This window comes from Ovis canadensis, chromosome X, assembly GCF_042477335.2.
Source record: "Ovis canadensis isolate MfBH-ARS-UI-01 breed Bighorn chromosome X, ARS-UI_OviCan_v2, whole genome shotgun sequence".
Lineage (NCBI taxonomy): Eukaryota > Metazoa > Chordata > Mammalia > Artiodactyla > Bovidae > Ovis > Ovis canadensis.
In genome coordinates, this window is record NC_091727.1 from 59,932,116 (window position 1) to 59,951,083 (window position 18,968).

The 18,968-nt window shown below is 39.1% G+C and overlaps 1 pseudogene; it reads left to right on the top strand.

The window, feature by feature from the left end:
- The first annotated feature begins 11,745 nt into the window (after nt 1-11,745).
- On the top strand, nt 11,746-16,862 carry LOC138930287 (GTPase KRas pseudogene; annotated as a pseudogene).
- Nucleotides 16,863-18,968: the final 2,106 nt, after the last annotated feature.

Consider the following 18,968-nt stretch of genomic DNA (forward strand, 5'->3'; position numbering starts at 1 on the left):
CTACCTCTTCTTAATATCTTCTGCTTCTGTTAGGTCCATACCATTTCTGTATGTCTTCTTTGGAGAAATGTCTGTTTAGGTCTTTCACCCACTCTTTGATTTTTTTTTTTTTTGTTGTTATTGAGCTCTATGAGCTGCTTGTACATTTTGGCAATTAATTCTTAGTCAGTTTCATTTGCTGTTATCTTTTCCCATTCTGAGGGCTTTCTTTTCACCTAGCTTATATTTTCCTTTGTTGTGGAAAAGCTTTTAAGTTCAATTAGTTCCCATTTGTTTATTGTTGTTTTTATTTCCATTACTCTGGGAAGTGGCTTGTAGAGGGTAGTGCTGTGATTTATGTCGGAGAGTGTTCTGCTTATGTTTCCTCCAAGAGTTTTATAGTTTCTGTCTTACATTTAGGTCTTATTGCATTCTAAGTTTATTTTTGTTTATAGTGTTAGAAGCTCCAATACTTTGGCCACCTGATGTGAAGAACTGACTCACTGGAAAAGACCTTGATGCTGGGAAAGATTGAAGGCAGGAGGAGAAGGGGATGACAGAGGATGAGGTAGATGGATGGGATCACCAACTTGATAGACATGAGTTTGAGCAAGCTCCAGGAGTTAGTGATAGACAGGGAAGCCTGGCACGCTGCACTCCATGGGGTTGTAAAGAGTTGAATATGACTGAATGCCTGAACTGAATTAAATTTGTCCACTCTCATCCAGTTTAGCTCACTGATTCCCAAAATGTCGATGTTCATTCTTGCCATTTCCTGCTTGACCGCATCCAGTTTACCTTGATTCATTGACCTAATGTTTCAGGTTCCTGTGCAATATTGTTCTTTACAGCATCAGACTTTACTTTCACCACCAGACACACCCACAGCTGTGTGTCATTTCCTGTTTAGCTCAACCTCTTCATTCTTTTTGGAACTATTTCTCTGCTCTTCCCCAACAGTATATTGGACACTTACCAACCTGGGGGGTTCATCTTCCAGTGTCATATCCTTTTGCCTTTTCATATTGTTCATGTGGTTCTCAAGGTAAGAATACCGAAATGGTTTGCCATTCCATTCTCCAGTGGGCCATGTTTTGTCAGAACTCTCCACAATGATCCATCCATAAGAAAGAAAGAAAGGGGTAGGGGAGAAAGCAAGTGAGGACTGATTTTAAAATGATGATTATATAGCTGATTCTTTTTGTTGTACAGCAGTAACTAACACAACATTGTAAAGCTTTGTACGAGGTGTTATGTGTATGCTCGGTTGTGTCCAACTCTTTGCCCTCATTGACTGTAGCCTCCCAGGCTCCTCTGCTCATGGGATTTTCCATGCAAAAATACCAGAGTGGGATTTTCTCCTGCAGTAGATCTTTCTGACCCAGGGGTCGAACTTACTTCTCCTGCGTCTTCTGCACTGGCAAGTGGTTTCTTTACCACTAGTGCTACCTGCGAAGCCCCAATAAAATAAACACCTTTTAAAAAATACTTGTAGAATTAAAAAAAATAAAATGATAATTAAAGAAGACAATTGAGGTGATAAAAACACACTTTGCTTAACCCTTCATAAAGTGGACAATTTCTTCTGGAAAAACTGCATTCAGAAGAGGAAGACAGGAAGCTTGTATAGAATAGAGAACAAGGAAGAGGAAAATGGAAACTACCTGATTGGCTGGGGCCACAGAGTCACTGTTGTTTGGGATGCGATGAGCAAGAAATTAAGTTCAGAAGCCAGGGCTGGCTTGGCTTGGGGCCAGCTGCCCACATGCATGTGGTTCTGGTCAAGCAGATCATTTATAAGGACACAAAAGTTCCCTATGTTTCAGCTTGCTGATATGGCACCCAGACAGGAGCAGATCCATGTTGGATCCTCATGATTTTGGGGCTGACTGGGCACTCTGGCCACTGCCCAGCATCTCCAGAGAAGATGGGAATACTTCACTGACTTCTTTCCCTCTTTACTCGTTTTCACTCATTTGTTCTCTTTTAGTGTGTTGCATTTTCTTCCCACCTCCCCTCCCCCAAAGTCAATTTACATAGATTCTCAGAAAACAAGAGCAAGAGGTGACCCCAGGTCAGTCCAGCTACTCAGGAGAAGGGACCTTGAGTCTTTCCCTCCGGCGGGCAGGGCGGGTGGGTTGGTGTCCCCAAGCTGCATCCCACACACGAGGGAACCCATGGCTGGCTCCTTGGAGGCAGAGGTGGAGGCAGAGAGGATGGGGCTGACACTCCGAAGGCTGAGGTAAAACTTGTCAGTTTATTCACGGGGATGTGGCATCAGGGCTCCTTGGTGCCTGAGTTGTCCTCGTGACCCAGAAGCAGCTGTTGGCCTCTCCTCATGGTGGTTGTGGGAGAACATCTCAGGGCCCTTGTGAGGTGGGGAGTCAGGGCCTAGGTCCCTGCATGCCACTTGCTCCTCACCCACCCTGGTCCCCAGGCCCTGATTCTGGATGATGGCATATCCTCGTGGCCCTCGCCTTTACCCTCCTCCTGCTTCCTGTGTATGTGTGTGTGTGTGTGTGTGTGTGTGTGTGTTTATAACACAGTGAAATATTACCCAGCCACCAAAAAGTAATTATAGTTTTGTCATTTGAAACTACATGGATGGGCCCAAAGGTTATTCTGCTTAGTGAAATAAGTCAGAGAAAGACAACTACTCTATGTTATCACTTATATGTGGACTAATAAATAAAATAAACAAATAAATATAATAAAACAGAAACAGCTTCACTTATATAGAGAACAAACTAGTAACTACCAGTGGGGAGAGAGCAGTGCAGATGGGCATGACAGGGGTAATGAATTAAGAGGTACACCCTACTATGTATGAGTTACAAGCATATATATTACAACATAGGGAATATAGGCAACATTTTATAATCATTTTAAATTAAGTATAAATATAAAATATTAAATCACTATGCTGTACACCTGAAACTAATATAATATTGTAAACGAATTGCACTTCAATAAAATTTTAAAAATCAAAAAGGATATAACACACACACACACACACACACACAGAAACTGCATCAAGAAGTGAGTAGAGTTAAGTATTTAAAGTGGTGAAGAAAATCTAGAAAATCTAGAATTCTGGATCCACTTGAATTGTGCTTTAAAACTGATTGAGTTACTTCACTCATGATCCTATATTTAAGGCAGAAAAAGGGACAAAGATATAAAGAACAGGCTTTTGGACTATGTAGCAGTCTATGAGGTCGCTAAGAGTCAGACACGACTGAGCAACTTCACTTTCACTTTTCACTTTCATGCGTTGGAGAAGGAAATGGCAACCCACTCCAGTGTTCTTGCCTGGAGGATCCCAGGGATGGGGGAGCCTGGTGGGCTGCCGTCTATGGGGTTGCACAGAGTCACACATGACAGAAGCGATGCAGCAGCAGCAGCAGCAGCAGCAGCAGCAGGAGAAGGCGAGTGGGATGATTTGAGAGAATAGCATTGAAACGTGTATAGTACCATGTGTAAAGTAGATGACCAGCGCAAGTTCAATGCATGAAGCAAGGCACTCAAAGCCAGTGCTCTAGGACAACCCAGAGGAATGGGGTGAGGATGGGGGGGGGGTTCAGGATGGGGGGGACACATGTGTAACTGTGGCTGATTCATGTCGATGTATGGCAAAAACCACCACAATATTGTGAAGTAATTATCCCCCGATTAAAATAAATTAATTTAAAAAAGTGATTGAGATACAGATTTTCTTAAACCAACAAAAATTGAGAGCACTAGTTATCAGTGGACCTACATTTTAAGAATTTGTTTTTAAAAATCTTCAGAAAATTTGGAATGTTATATGCCAGAAATTATGTTATACATAAATAAAGGAGAAGTACTGGGGAAGAAATATATGATGGCAAAAAAATATCTTCCTTATCCTTAATAGACAACTGTGTGTTCAAAATCATAGTATTAAGCTTGTAGGAAGTGATTATATATTTGGGATAAATGAAATGAATGATAAAAATTTCATAAGGGAAAGTGAGGAACTGAGAATACTCTGTTATAAGGTCCTTGAATTACATGTGAAGTAATATAATGCTACTTGAAAAATGGATTTGAATTAGTTTTAAATGTATATTGCAAACACAAGGGAAACAAAAATATGTCTTAAAGTACAATGATATACCAAGAAAGGAGAATGATGGGATGATATAAAATGCTGAATTAAAACAAAGGAAGGCAGATAAGTCATGGAAGACCAAAATGAAAAGAAAGAACAAAACTACAAAGAGAAAACTGTTACACACAGTATTTATTTTTCTCTTTCTGACTTACTTCACTCTGTATAATAGATTCTGGGCCCATCCATGAATGACCCAATATCATTCATTTTTATGGCTGATTAATATTCCAGTGTATCTATTTACCACATCTTCTGCACTGCCATGTATAAAACAGACAGCTAGTGTAGTACCTGCTGTATAGTGCATGGAACTCAGCTAGGTGCTCCATGGTGACCTAGATGGGTGTCTGGGGGGTGTGGGAGGGAGACCCAAGAGGGAAGGCATACACACACACACACACACACACACACATTGTTGTACAGCAGAAACTAACATTGTAAAGCAACTATACGCCAATTAAAAAAATAAGTAACAAAATTGGTACATATCAATCCAGCTATATCAATATTAATTTAAAAGTTAATGGCTTACATCATCAACAAATCTCAAACAATAAATACTGGAGAGGATGTGGAGAAAAGGGAACTCTCTTGCTCTGTTGGTGGGAATATAAATTGATACAGCTACTATGGATTACAGTATGTGAAAATGAAAGTCACTCAATCTTCTCTGATTTTTTGTGACCCCATGGACTGTAGAGTCCATGGAATTCTCCAGGCCAGAATACTGGAGTGGGTAGCCTTTCCCTTCTCCAGGGAATCTTCCCAACCCAGGGATCGAACCCAAGTACTACCATATTACCCAGCAATCCCACTCCTAGGCATATACCCTGAGAAAACCAAAATTGAAAATGACACATGTACCCCAATGTTCACTGCAACACTATTTACAATAGCTAGGACATGGAAGTAACCTAGGTGTCCATTGACTGATGGAATGGATAAAGAAGCTTGTATATACAGCCATAAAAGGAATGCATTTGAGTCTGTTCTAATGACGTGGATGAACCTAGAACCTATTATGCAGAGTGAAGTAAGTCAGAAAGAGCAAAACAGACATCATATATTAATGCATATATATGAAATCTAGAAAGACAGTACTGGTGAACTTATTTGCAGGGCAGAAATGGAAACATAGACATAGAGAACAGACTTGTGGACTTGGGGGTGGGGTAGAAAGGAGAGTGTGGAACGAGTGGAGAGAGTAACATGGGAATATACACTATCATATGTAAAATAGATGTCCAATGGGAATTTGCTGCATGACTCAGAGAACTCAAACTGGGGTTATTTAACAACCTAGAGGGGTGGGATGAGATAGGAGATGTGAAGGACATTCAAAAGGGAAGGAGCATATGTATATCTATGGCTGATTCATGTTAATGTATGGAAGAAACCAACACAATGTTGTAAACCAATTATCCTTCAATTAAAAATAAATAAAATTAAAAAATTTAATGCCCTAAATGTACCAATTAAAAGACAGAGACTGAAAGTGGATCATAAAACAACACCCAGTCATATGCTTTCTATTTTAAAAAATCACATTAAATGTAGAAGCACATAGATACTGAAAGTAAAGGAATGGGCTGAGATTGTGGAGTAGAAGACAGCAGCTTCTCTTCTTTGATACATCACTACAATTAGATAGTTACCCAGGAATAAAAAATGTTCTGTGATAGCTCAGGAGATCACTTAAGAAGTTTTATTTTCTTTTATTTTGTTCCAAAGTGGAACAAAAAAACTGAGAATAACTTGCTGTTTCAAATTGCCTGCATTATCCCATCCCCCAGGCTGGTACTGCTCAATACCAAGAGGTAACTTCCCAGCCTGAAAGAGTTTGGAAAAGGAGACAGAGTGAGCAGATAGCCTTGCCAGCCATTTAGAGCACCGCATTAAGAACCTGCTTTGGGTTGACCTCACCTATAAATGGGACTTCCCTGATGGCTCAGTGAATCTGCCTGTAATACAGGAGACACAGGACATGCAGGTTCGATCCCTGGGTGAGGAAGATCCCCTGGAGGAGGAAATAGCAACCCATTCCAGTATTCTTGCTTGTAAAATTCTATGGACAGAGGACCCTGGCAGGTTACAGTCAATAGGGTCACAAAGAGTTGGACACAACTGAGCATGCACACACCTATAAATAAAAGCTGAGATGTACAGAGACGGATAAGAACAAGGAAGAAGGGCAGAGGCTACCTGTGTCAGGCCCATGGCAGGAGTGACTGTGGTTCCCAATGGCCTGTTCTGTGGTTCCCATCAGCCTTTGCTACTGATGACCTCAATAGCCCTACTGTATGCTGCAGATAAGCTGAGCTTACATTACTCAGGACCTCATCATGAACCAGAGAGAACTGGTCCATAGATGACCTCAGTATCTTTTACCACTGAGAATCCCAAAAGTTTTCACAGTCACAAAAGCCTGTTGCCTGAGTCCCTCCCTGCTCACCCCTTTTTCCTCAGCAGCCCAGTCCAGTACCTCCACAAAAGCCCTTGGCCCTGGGATTTGCACTGGTAGTCAACTCTAGCCTCTGCAGCTGTGCCTTGGCCAAATCCAACCACAATGAGAGGATCTGCAGCTAGCACTTGTAGATGAACAAGGACATGACAACAGCCCAGAGTCTTGAAGTTTCTCAAGATCTGGCATGATTGTGCTCAGATCTGACATGATTCTTGTCACTGGATTTTACTGTTGTGCATGTACCCATGGCTATCCCTTGCAGCAACACACTGACATCAAAGGCCTCTACAGATGCTCATGGGCTCATATCTGGCCCTGACTACCGTCACTGGCCTCTATCACTGCATACATGCACAGCTAGCAACTATAGCCTTGCACTTGCATGCTCTAAGTTCTGTCACTAGCCTCCACTGCCTTCACAGCTGTGTATGCATTTGGCTAGCTCCTGCTGGTACATGAGTGCACACTGACAGCCCAGGCCAGCACAGCTGTTTGTGCATCCAGATCTAGCCCCAACTACTATCACTAGCCTGCACCACCAGACATGCCCACAGCTAGCACCTACAGTCCTACACTTTCCTACTGCTAGCTCCAACTCCTGTCCATATCCTCCACTGCCATGTGTGTGTTCATGGTAAGCCCCTACAATTACATAAGGACATGAAGGGCATGCCAACAGACAAGACCTCACTGGTGCCTCTGCATCAGGAGCTGGTCCTAATCCCTGTTGGAAGCCTGCACCTCATGTAAGCCAACACCTAAAGGCACAAACATGTCCCTGCACTATGTTAGCTTCTATTCCCATCATGGGCCACTGCCATTATTCACATGCCTGTGGGTAGCCCCTGTAGCCTCATGAGTTCATGTCAACAGCCCAAGTCTTTACAGCTGCTCAGGTGCCCTGAGTTAGCACAGACTCCTGTCACTGGCCTATGCCACCATACCTGAACAGAAAGAACTCCTGCAGATGTACACCTGCACAAAATCTTCCCCAACTACCTTCAGTGGAGCACTGGCCATACAAGATATCTGTGGATAGCCTCAAAAACCATAGAAGTACACATTGACAGACTAGGATATCACAGTTGCTTGTTTACCTGTAGTTGGCCCCAGCCCCTGCCACTGACTCTAGACCTCACCACAGCTCATGTGCCTGTAACCAGCCCCTGCTACTATGCAGGAACCTGCTTGGTTCACAGAGCCAAGCATGTGTGCTTTGGGGCCATTGGTTATGGCCACCACCACCACATTCCTCATTGCTGAATCTGGAGGAAATCCTGAGGACTCCATTAGTCTTTGCAGCCACAATGAGCCCTTCATTGACTCAGTGTCAAAGATCACAGAGCTGTCCATGTTATGAACACCACCTACATGAACTGAGAAAACATTACATCCCACTTGGCACAACATATCTTTAGACCCAGGGCCACAGCACATTCTAGCATTCCACCCAAGGACAGCTGAAAGATTTTCATTACTAAAGACAATCTATAAAGTGTAGAATAGTTTACTGCCACTTCAAATCTGCAGACACCTATGAAGGCTATAAGGATCACAAAGAAAGAGAGAAACATGATTCTCCCATAGGAATACAATAAACCTCCAACAACTGGCCTCAAAAAATGGACAGCCATGAACTGCCTGAGAAAAAATCCAAAACACTTGTTCTAAAGAAGCTCAAAAAGCTACAGGAGAAAAGATTTACAATTTAACAAAGTCAGAAATACAATGCAAGAACAAAATGAGGAAATCAATGAAGATACAAAAATATTTTTAAAAACAAAAAGTTTGGAGCTAAATAATAGAATCAACTACAAATGGAATGTGCATGCATGCTAAGTCACTTCAGTTGTGTCCAACTCTTGTGACCCTATAGACTGTAGTCCTCCAGGCTCCTCTGTCCATGGGATTCTCCAAGGAAGAATACCAGTCGGTTGCCATGCCCTCCTCCAGGGGATCTTCCTTATCCAGGGATTGAACCCATGTCTCTTATGTCTCCTGTGTTGGCAGGCGGGTTCTTTACCACTAGCACCACCTGGAAAATCCAAAAATGAAATAGACAACTCCAATATCAACTCAATCAAACAGAAGAATCAGCAAATGTGAAGACAAATCACTTGAAATTATTCAGGCAGAGTAAAAAGAGCAAATAGTGAAAAGAAATCAAGAAAGCTGATGGGACTTCGGTAACACCAACTAACTAAACAATATTTGCATTGCAGGAATCCCAGAAGTAGAAGAGAGAGAAAGGGAAGATGGATTATTTTAAAAATAATGAAATTAAAACTTTCCAAATCTGGGGCTTTCCCCAGATGAACATCCAGGCACATAAATATTAAAGATCTTAAATTAGGTTAAACTCAAGGAAGACTTTACCAAGGCAGTTAAAATAAAACTGCCAAAAAATTGAAGACAATGGACAGAATCTTGAAGCAGTAAGAGGAAAGAAGCTTTTCACACAAAAAAGAACCCCCTGATAAAGCTATAAGCAGGTTTCTCAGCAGAAATCTTGCGGGCCGGGTGAGAGTGGGATAATATATTCCGACAGTGCTGAAAGAAAAAATAACCTGCCAGCCAAGAATACTTTACCTGGCAAAGTTACCTTTATGAAAACAAAATGAGAAAAAGATGTTTACAAATAAAAATCAGAAGATTATTACCCCTAGAACTGCCATATAAGAAATACTAATGGGAGTTCTTCAAGCATAAAAGAAGGAATGCTAACTAGTAACATGAAATCATGTAATGGTATAAAACTGGCTAGTAAAGGCAAACATAGAGTCAAATTCAAAATATATTAATATTCAATGGTATATATAAAGCATAACCCTAGTGTAAATGTTAAAAACAAAATAATTTAAAAATATAAAGCTACAATAATTTGTTAATGGATATACAATATTAAAAGATGTAAATTGTGATACCAAAAATATACAGTGTGTTTGGGAGAAAGAAAACTGTTGATATTTTGTATGCTTAAAATTTATGTTGTTATCAGTTTAAATCAGACTGTTATAAGGTGTTTTATATAAGCCTCATTGTAACCATAAGGCAAAGACCTATTGTCGATACATAAAGGTGAAAGAAATCAAAGTATATTACTACAGAAAATTACTAAATCACAAAGACATCAAGAAAGAAAAAAATGTAACAAAGAATCTATAAAACTCTCAAAAAACAATTAGGAAATGGAAAAAGACCTTAAAAGTGAAAAGCAAAGGTGTTAGTCATTCAGTCATGTCTGACTCTTGTAACTCCATGGAATGTAGCCTGCCAGGCTCCTCTGTCCCTGGAATTCTCCAGGTAAGCACACTGGAGTAGGTTACCTTTCCCTTCTCCAGGGGATTTTCCTGACCCAGAGATTGAACCCTGGGTCTCCTGCTTTGCAGGCAAATTCTTTACTACTTGAGCTCCTAGGGAAGTCCCCAGTAAGTCCTCACTTATTAATAATTATTTTAAATCTAAATAGACTATTTTTTCCAATCAAAGGATATGGTGGTTAAATGGATTTTTAAAAAAAGACTCAACCATAAGCTGCCTACAGTGAACTCATTACAGATTTAAGGACATACATATGCTAGAAGTAAATGACTGAAGAAGATATTCCATGTACATAAAAACCAGAAAGAAAATAATGTAATGAATATGTGATAAATTCCTTAACAGAAAATATCTCCAATATTAGACCACCTAAATAAATAAGGCAATTTATGACAGATCCAAAGGTATAAATAGACAGCAATACAATAATAGTAGGGGACATCAGTAACCAAGTATGAGCAAAAAATAAATAATACAGATAGAAAAATCAATAAAGAAACATTGGGGTCTCTACATGATGCAGGCGAGTTTACAGCAAATTCCAAAGCTGACTCTTGCCTCCTATTGCCCGAGGAAGCTCAGAAGATGAGGAAGAGGAAAAAGCAGGAGTGAGGAATGGCTCTTTCTCAGACAGAGTTGACTGTTGAGGATGTGGACATTAAGTTCACTCCAGAGGAGTGGGAATGTCTGGACCCTGCTCAGAGGGCCTTGTACCAGGACATGGTGGAGACCTACAGGAACCTGCTGTCTGTGGATATGTCTCAAATACATATGGTGAAGAAATTACAAGCAAAAAGAAACAGTGCAAAAAGAGAAATTACTCAAAAAGTGATGTTTGGAAGAGCTGAAAGCCATGAAATCAAAGATGACTTCCTCAGGATGATACAGGAAGCTATGTGTGATTTTGAGAGTCTGTGGGCAGATAATGAAAGAAATGACAAAGGAATGTCTATATCCCATAACAAAATCTCACTGATGGAAGAGATCAGCAGAATAGAAATGATACAGGAAATAAGCCTGTTGAAAGGCATAAATCAAGCTTTCAAGATGAATTGCAGATAGTTCAACCTGAAGGAACAATTTTTGAATGTAGTTGAGTTGTGATGAATATCAACAGTAGTGCCTCAGGTTTGCCACCTCAGAGAACTCGTAGTGTCCGCAGAGGCATTTCTCATAAACATGGGAGTGCTGTCACGCATCCTTCAGAACTGGCACCAGACTAGGAATCACACAAGAAAAACCCTAATGAGTGTGACCTAAACTTTCTTCAGGACTCAAAACTCTCTAGACATGAAAGAATCCATACAGGAAGGAAACCATATAGAGGTGACATATGTGGCAAGGCCTTTAACGACAATGCAACCCATGCAGTTCATTGGAGAAATCATACAGGAGAAAAACCATATAAATGTGATGTATGTGGCTCCTGCTTTAAAGGAAATACATCCCTTCAATTAATTGCAGAGTTCATACTGGAGAGAGACCAAAGAAATGTAATGTATGTGGCCACTGCTTTAAACAGAATATACACCTTCAAAATCATAGGATAATTCACACTGGAGAGAAACCATATAAACGCGACATGTGTGGAAAGGCCTTTAGTCGAAAAGTAAGTCATACAGTTCATCAGACCCCATCAGAAACTATATAAATGTGTTCTATGTGGCAAGGGCTTTAATCAAACTGCAAAACTTGCAGTTCATCAGAGTTATCATACTGGAGAGAAACTGTATAAATGTATGTGTGGAAAGGCCTTCAGTCAAACTTTAAGCCGTACAGTTCATGGAAGGATTCATACTGGAAAGAAACCTTACAAAAGTAACAATTGCTAGGCGGCGGCCGCGGCGGCGGAGGCACAGCGGCGGCGGCGGTGGCGGCGGCGGCTTCGGTGGCGGTGGCGGTTCGGCCAGTACTCCCGGCCCCCGCCATTTCGGACTGGGAGCGAGCGCGGCGCAGGCACTGAAGGCAGCGGCGGGGGCCAGAGGCTCGGCGGCTCCCAGGTGCGGGAGAGAGGCCTGCTGAAAATGACTGAATATAAACTTGTGGTAGTTGGAGCTGGTGGCGTAGGCAAGAGTGCCTTGACGATACAGCTAATTCAGAATCACTTTGTGGATGAATATGATCCTACGATAGAGGATTCCTACAGGAAACAAGTAGTAATTGATGGAGAAACCTGTCTCTTGGATATTCTCGACACAGCAGGTCAAGAGGAATACAGTGCAATGAGGGACCAGTACATGAGGACTGGGGAGGGCTTTCTTTGTGTATTTGCCATAAATAATACTAAATCATTTGAAGATATTCACCATTATAGAGAACAAATAAAAAGAGTTAAAGACTCTGAAGATGTACCTATGGTTCTAGTAGGAAATAAATGTGATTTGCTTTCTAGAACAGTAGACACAAAACAGGCTCAGGACTTAGCAAGAAGTTATGGAATTCCTTTTATTGAAACATCAGCAAAGACAAGACAGGGTGTTGACGATGCCTTCTATACATTAGTTCGAGAAATTCGAAAACATAAAGAAAAGATGAGCAAAGATGGTAAAAAGAAGAAAAAGAAGTCAAAGACAAAGTGTATAATTATGTAAATACAATTTGTACTTTTTTCTTAAGGCATACTTAAGTAAAAGTGGTAATTTTTGTATATTACACTAAATTATTAGCATTTGTTTTAGCATTATCTGAGTTTCTTTCTGCTCCATCCATACTGTTAGCTTTTATCTTGAATGCCTATTTTTAAATGACAGTGGAAACTTTTTTCCTCCAAGTGCCAGTATTCCCTGCGTTTTGGATTTGAACTAGCAATGCCTGTGAAAAAGAAACTGAACACCCGAGATTTCCGTCTTGAGGTTTTTGGTGCATGCAGTTGATTACTCCCTATTTTTCTTATCAATTGTGAACTTTAGTGTGAAACAAATTAATGAGGCTTTCAAATCATCCCTATTGTATTGTTTTATCTAGTCACACACATGGATTAATTACTAATTATAACTTCAGTTGAGATTTCATGATTGGTTTTACTGAAACATCGAGGGAACATGAATTTATGGGCTTCCTGTAGTTTCATCTTGTAGGTATCATTGTCCTATAGTTTCAGTTACCCTTAATGAATGTAAAGTTACACTGTTCACAAAGGTTTTCTTCTTTCCACTGCTATTTGTCAAATGGTCACGTTCCCCAAAATACTATATTTTTTCTATAAAAAGGGAAAAAATGGAAAAAAATATAAGGCAATTGAAAATATTAAAAGGCCACTTACTTTCCACATTAGGTAAATTCTTATAATGCTCTGAATAGCTTTTTATGTTAAGGCAGACCCAGTAGGTATTGAGGATTAGAACAAGCATTTTGGGACTATATTTACATGCTTTAAATTTTTGTAATAATTAAAAAATTTTAACATGTACAAAGAATTCTCATAGGAATTACATACAGTCTCCCTGTGTCAGATTGCTCTTTCTTAGTATAAATCTTTTTCTTGAACTTCAATCTTTGAAAGTAGTTTTAATTCTACTGGTAGTGATGTAAAAGATTATTTGGGCCAGTTAGCTTGGTAGGTGTTACAGAGACCAGGGTGGCAAAGCTGGGCCTTGTGTGAACCTTTAAGCTACATGGAGAGTTTCACAGTGTGGACTGCATCCCTGTGGTCTTCCATTGTTGCCATGCCTTGGTTGGTCAAAAACAGGGACTTGCAGCGAGATTGAATAGCTCAGCAAGGTACATTCTCATTATGTCGTAGTCCTGCTCAGGAACATCACTTTTTTAAAACAAAAAAAAACAAAAAAAACAGAACTTAAAAAAAAAACCACATTATTTTAAATGAGATTTTAGGTGAGGTGGCAAGATTTTAGTTTTTTTTAAACGTTGAAATGAAAAAATGTCAAAATCTTGAGTATTGGCTAGTTCTCTTTAACGCTGGCTAAAGTAACATTTCGTAAACACTTCAGTACAGTCTGGCCCATTATTAAGAATATCTAATGCTTATACAGTAGATAAAGTAATGCTAACAAAATGATTCTTTGAATGAATTTAAAATGTTAACTTATTTTAAAATATTTGAACTGAGATAGTGTGTTGAGGTGAAAGTATCACTGGAGAAGGAGGAAGTTGACTTAGATTCTAAGTTATGTGTCTTTGATTTTGGACAAATCACTTACTAGCCATTTCTTCATTTTTAAAGAAGTCATCTCAAAGGCTGTATCTAGCTTTATAACTATGTGATTTACATTCAGTTTACATAAGGATATACCTATTTGTCAGTCTCAGCACCATCTGTAACTTTTTACCTGTGTTATCATCTTCAGTGCCAGTCTTAGGCAAAATTGTGCAAGAGGTGAAGTTTATTTTTAAATATCGTTCTCTGCTTCCAGGACTTTTTCCATATTAGTGTTGTCTTGCCTGCCTACCTTACCCTTCTCTATGTCCCATGACTTGATGTTTTTTCTTATAATATTTCTCATTTCTCTGATCTCAAGATTTATTGCTGCTTTGGATATCTCCATGATGGCCTCCCATCAAATCATATCAAAATGTCTTATATTGTAAAATTCCTCAGGCTTAACATAATCTGACAGAAACTATAATGGGATTTGACCTAATAGCTAATTTTCAGGTTGTGGCTGTAGCAATTTAATTTTGATCCTCTGAACATCATCTCTTTGCTGCCTGGTCTATCAGTGATAAAGCAGGAGTTTTCATACCTGCTATGAATAGTTAGAACCCTATCCTGTAAAAGGAGAATTTAATAAAAGTAGTGCTGAGAGAATTCCTTATGTAATTTACTAGGACTAGCTCTGCTAATAGTGATACATTCCATTGTTTTAAAAACTAAAATCCTACCGTGAAAGATACTTTCAAATTTAATTCATGTCTTAACTTCTTTAGCAGAAGTCATTTATTCACAAATATTTGAGTGCCTGCTAGATGCCAGGCACTGCCCAAGGCACTGGGGATATTAAGAGTACCCAAACACGGGACATAAGGCCTGTCCTTAAGTAGTGTTTATATTCTAGAGGGTCTATATATCAGTGAGGCATCTGACACATGACCCAGATACAACATAATGCATATTGTAATTCTGCAGAAAAATGATTTGGTCTCTAAGCTTAGTTTCTTCCAGTTCTAAAATAATTGTTTTGCTCTTATTCCAATGTAGCTGTTTAGTCAAGCTCTTTTTTAATTAAATCAGTTTACTTCAATGTTTTAAAGGAGTAAATTTGATTATTTTTTTTAAATTTGGCATAATTATGTGATTCTATTGAGACAGTTATAGTACAAATTAAGTTGTATGTCAGATAATGTTAAAATCCCCCTGTGTGTAGTATGGTCTCTTTGTATAAGTAATTATAATAGATGTTAAAAATTAAATATTGAATTCTAAAAGTTGTTTCTTCTGGGTAAAAATAAACAGATGCCTGAGCTAATTCACAGAAAAGGAAATGTCTGTGTAAAAATCAATACGGTTTCTGAGATGCTATATTAAACTACAGGCTTTTGGAACATTAGGTAGGGAGTTAAGACTTGCTTTAGTACCTCCTCTTGTTTCTAAACAAGAGAAAGAAATGGCCATACTTCAGGAATTGCAGTGTATAACTGAGATGATTTTTAGGACTCTTGAATTTTTGATGTAGCTGGGCAACTTTTTTATGGCAGTGGTAATTATCCTTTATTATGTGAATTTTGAATGGTTTAATAAAATGTTTGTTTTTGTAGAGATTTTAAAAGGGGAGAGATAATCCTAGAAATAACATAAATGTTATCTAATTACAGCCTTAAAGATAAAAATCCTTGTTGAAGTTGAAAAAAATTGCTAAATTACATAGTTTTAGACATTAACGATTGTGGAAGAATGTAGCAGAAGTATGTAGTAAAATTTGAGTATCTCCACTTAGGAATTCTAGGCTCTATTTTAACTGAGTCACACTGCATAGGAATTAGAATCTAACTTTTATAGGTTATCAAAATCTTGGCCACCATTGCACAATTTTGTCCTAAAATATATGGAAACTTTGTGAGGCATGTTAAGATGCAGTTTGCACAAGTTCATCTCATTTGTATTCCAGTGATTTTTTTTTCTAACCATTTTTCCTAAACATATACACATTTAGGTTTCTTTGTAGGCAGTAAAAACAACCTGCCCTTTCCATCTGTCAAAAAGTAATAATTTATTATTTTGTATTAATGATTTTTAACAACCCATTAGTAACTTTAAAGCTGAATTTATATTTAATAACTTTGTTGTTGATATTGGGTAGCATGAAATCTGCATTGAGAAATTGAACAGCATATAACCGGTAGCTGTAAATTCCTTCAGAAAATGAAATTTCTTTCTTTCTAGAGATATATTCACATCAGTTCCTAAAGATGAGTCATAACTAGTAATACTTGTTTCAATAGTTTTAAGTGCCTGTTTGGGATGATAATAGGCAATTTTAGATGAATTTATGAAAAAAAAGTTATTACCTGCAGAAATGTCAATTATAGACGGTCCCCTTCCCTGTAGAGCTAAATGGGTTATGTAATGTTTTCTTCAAAAGTTTCCAATTCCACTGTCCTGTGTTTTCATGTTGAAAATACTTTTGCAGTTTTCCTTTGAGTGCCAATTTCTTACTAGTACTCTTTCTTAATGTAACATGTTTACCTGGAATGTCCTTTCCCTATTTTTGTATAGTGTGAACTGAAACATGCACATTTTGTACATTGTGCTTTCTTTGTGTGGGACATATGCAGTGTGATCCAGTTGTTTTCCATCGTTCGGTTGCGCTGACCTAGGAATGTTGGTCATATCAAACATTAAATTTAAAATGACCACTCTTTTAATTAAAATTAACTTTTAAATGTTTATAGGAGTATGTGCTGTGAAGTGATCTGAAATTTGTAATATTTTTGTCATGAACTGTACTGCTCCTAATTATTGTAATGTAATAAAAATAGTTATGGTGACTATAAAAAAAAAAAGTAACAATTGTGACAAACGTTTTAGTGCACCATCATCCTTGACTCGCCATCAGGCAGTTCCTATAGGAGAGAAAGCATAGAAATGTAATTTTGTGGAAGAGTCTTCAGTTCCAGCTCTTACTTTGCAGTTCATAAGAGAACTCTTATTGTAGAGAAGCCATGTAAATGTGATGTATGTGACAAGATATTTAATCAAACTGCAAAATTTGGAATTCATCAGAGAATTCATACTGGATATAAACCATGTAAATGTGATATGTGTTGCAAGGCATTTAGTCATACTGGAAGCCTTGCAGTTCATCCTAGAATTCATCCTTGGGAGAAACCTTAGAAATGTAACAGTTATGACATCTTAGTGAACAGTCAGCTTTAACTCACTGCCTTGCAGTTCATGTAGGAGAGAGAGCATAGAAATGTGATGTATGTGGCCAGTGCTATATTTGAAATGACCATCTTAGAGGTCATCAGATAATTCTTCAGTTCAGTTCAGTTCAGTTGCTCAGTCGTGTCCGACTCTTTGCGACCCCATGAATCGCAGCACGCCAAGCCTTCCTGTCTATCACCAACTCCCGGAGTTCACTCAGACTCACGTTCATCGAGTCCGTGATGCCATCCAGCCATCTCATCCTCTGTTGTCCCCTTCTCCTCCTGCCCCCAATCCCTCCCAGCATCACAGTCTTTTCCAATGAGTCAACTTTTCGCACGAGGTGGCCAAAGTACTGGAGTTTCAGCTTTAGCATCATTCTTTCCAAAGAAATCCCAGGACTGATCTCCTTCAGAATGGACTGGTTGGATCTCCTTGCAGTCCAAGGGACTCTCAAGAGTCTTCTCCAACACCACGGTTCAAACACATCAATTCTTCAATGCTCAGCCTTCTTCACAGTCCAACTCTCACATCCATACATGACCACAGGAAAAACCATAGCCTTGACTAGACGGAACTTAGTCAGCAAAGTAATGTCTCTGCTTTTGAATATGCTATCTAGGTTGGTCATAACTTTTCTTCCAAGGAGTAAGTGTCTTTTAATTTCATGGCTACAATCACCATCTGCAGTGATTTTGGAGCCCCCCAAAATAAAGTCTGACACTGTTTCCACTGTTTCCCCATCTATTTCCCATGAAGTGATGGGACCAGATGCCATGATCTTCGTTTTCTGAATGTTGAGCTGTAAGCCAACTTTTTCACTCTCCTCTTTCACTTTCATCAAGAGGCTTTTTAGTTCCTCTTCACTTTCTGCCATAAGGGTGGTGTCATCTGCATATCTGAGGTTATTGATATTTCTCCCGGCAATCTTGATTCCAGCTTGTGTTTCTTCAAGTCCAGCATTTCTCATGATGTACTCTGCATAGAAGTTAAATTAGCAGGGTGACAATACACAGCCTTGACGTACTCCTTTCCCTATTTGAAACCAGTCTGTTGTTCCATGTCCAGTTCTAACTATTGCTTCCTGACCTGCATACAGATTTCTCAAGAGGCAGGTCAGGTGGTCTGGTATTCCCATCTCTTTCAGAATTGTCCACAGTTTATTGTGATCCACTCAGTCAAAGGCTTTGGCATAATCAATAAAGCAGAAATAGATGTTTTTCTGGAAATCTCTTGCTTTTTCCATGATCCAGCAGATGTTGGCAATTTGATCTCTGGTTCTTCTGCCTTTTCTAAAACCAGATTGAACATTAGGAAGTTCACAGTTCATGTATTGCTAAAGCCTGGCTTGGAGAATTTTGAGCATTACTTTACCAGCATGTGAGATGAATGCAATTATGCAGTAGTTTGAGCATTCTTTGGCATTGCCTTTCTTTGGGATTGGAATGAAAACTGACCTTTTCCAGTCCTGCGGCCACTGCTGAGTTTTCCAAACTTGCTGGCATATTGAGTGCAGCATTTTCATAGCATCATCTTTCAGGATCTGAAATAGCTCAACTGGAATTCCATCCCCTCCACTAGCTTTGTTCATAGTGATGCTTTCTAAGGCCCACTTGACTTCACATTCCAGGATGTCTGGCTCTAGATGAGTGATCACACCATCGTGATTATCTGGGTAGTGAAGATCTTTTTTGTACAGTTCTTGTCTGTATTCTTGCCACCTCTTCTTAATATCTTCTGCT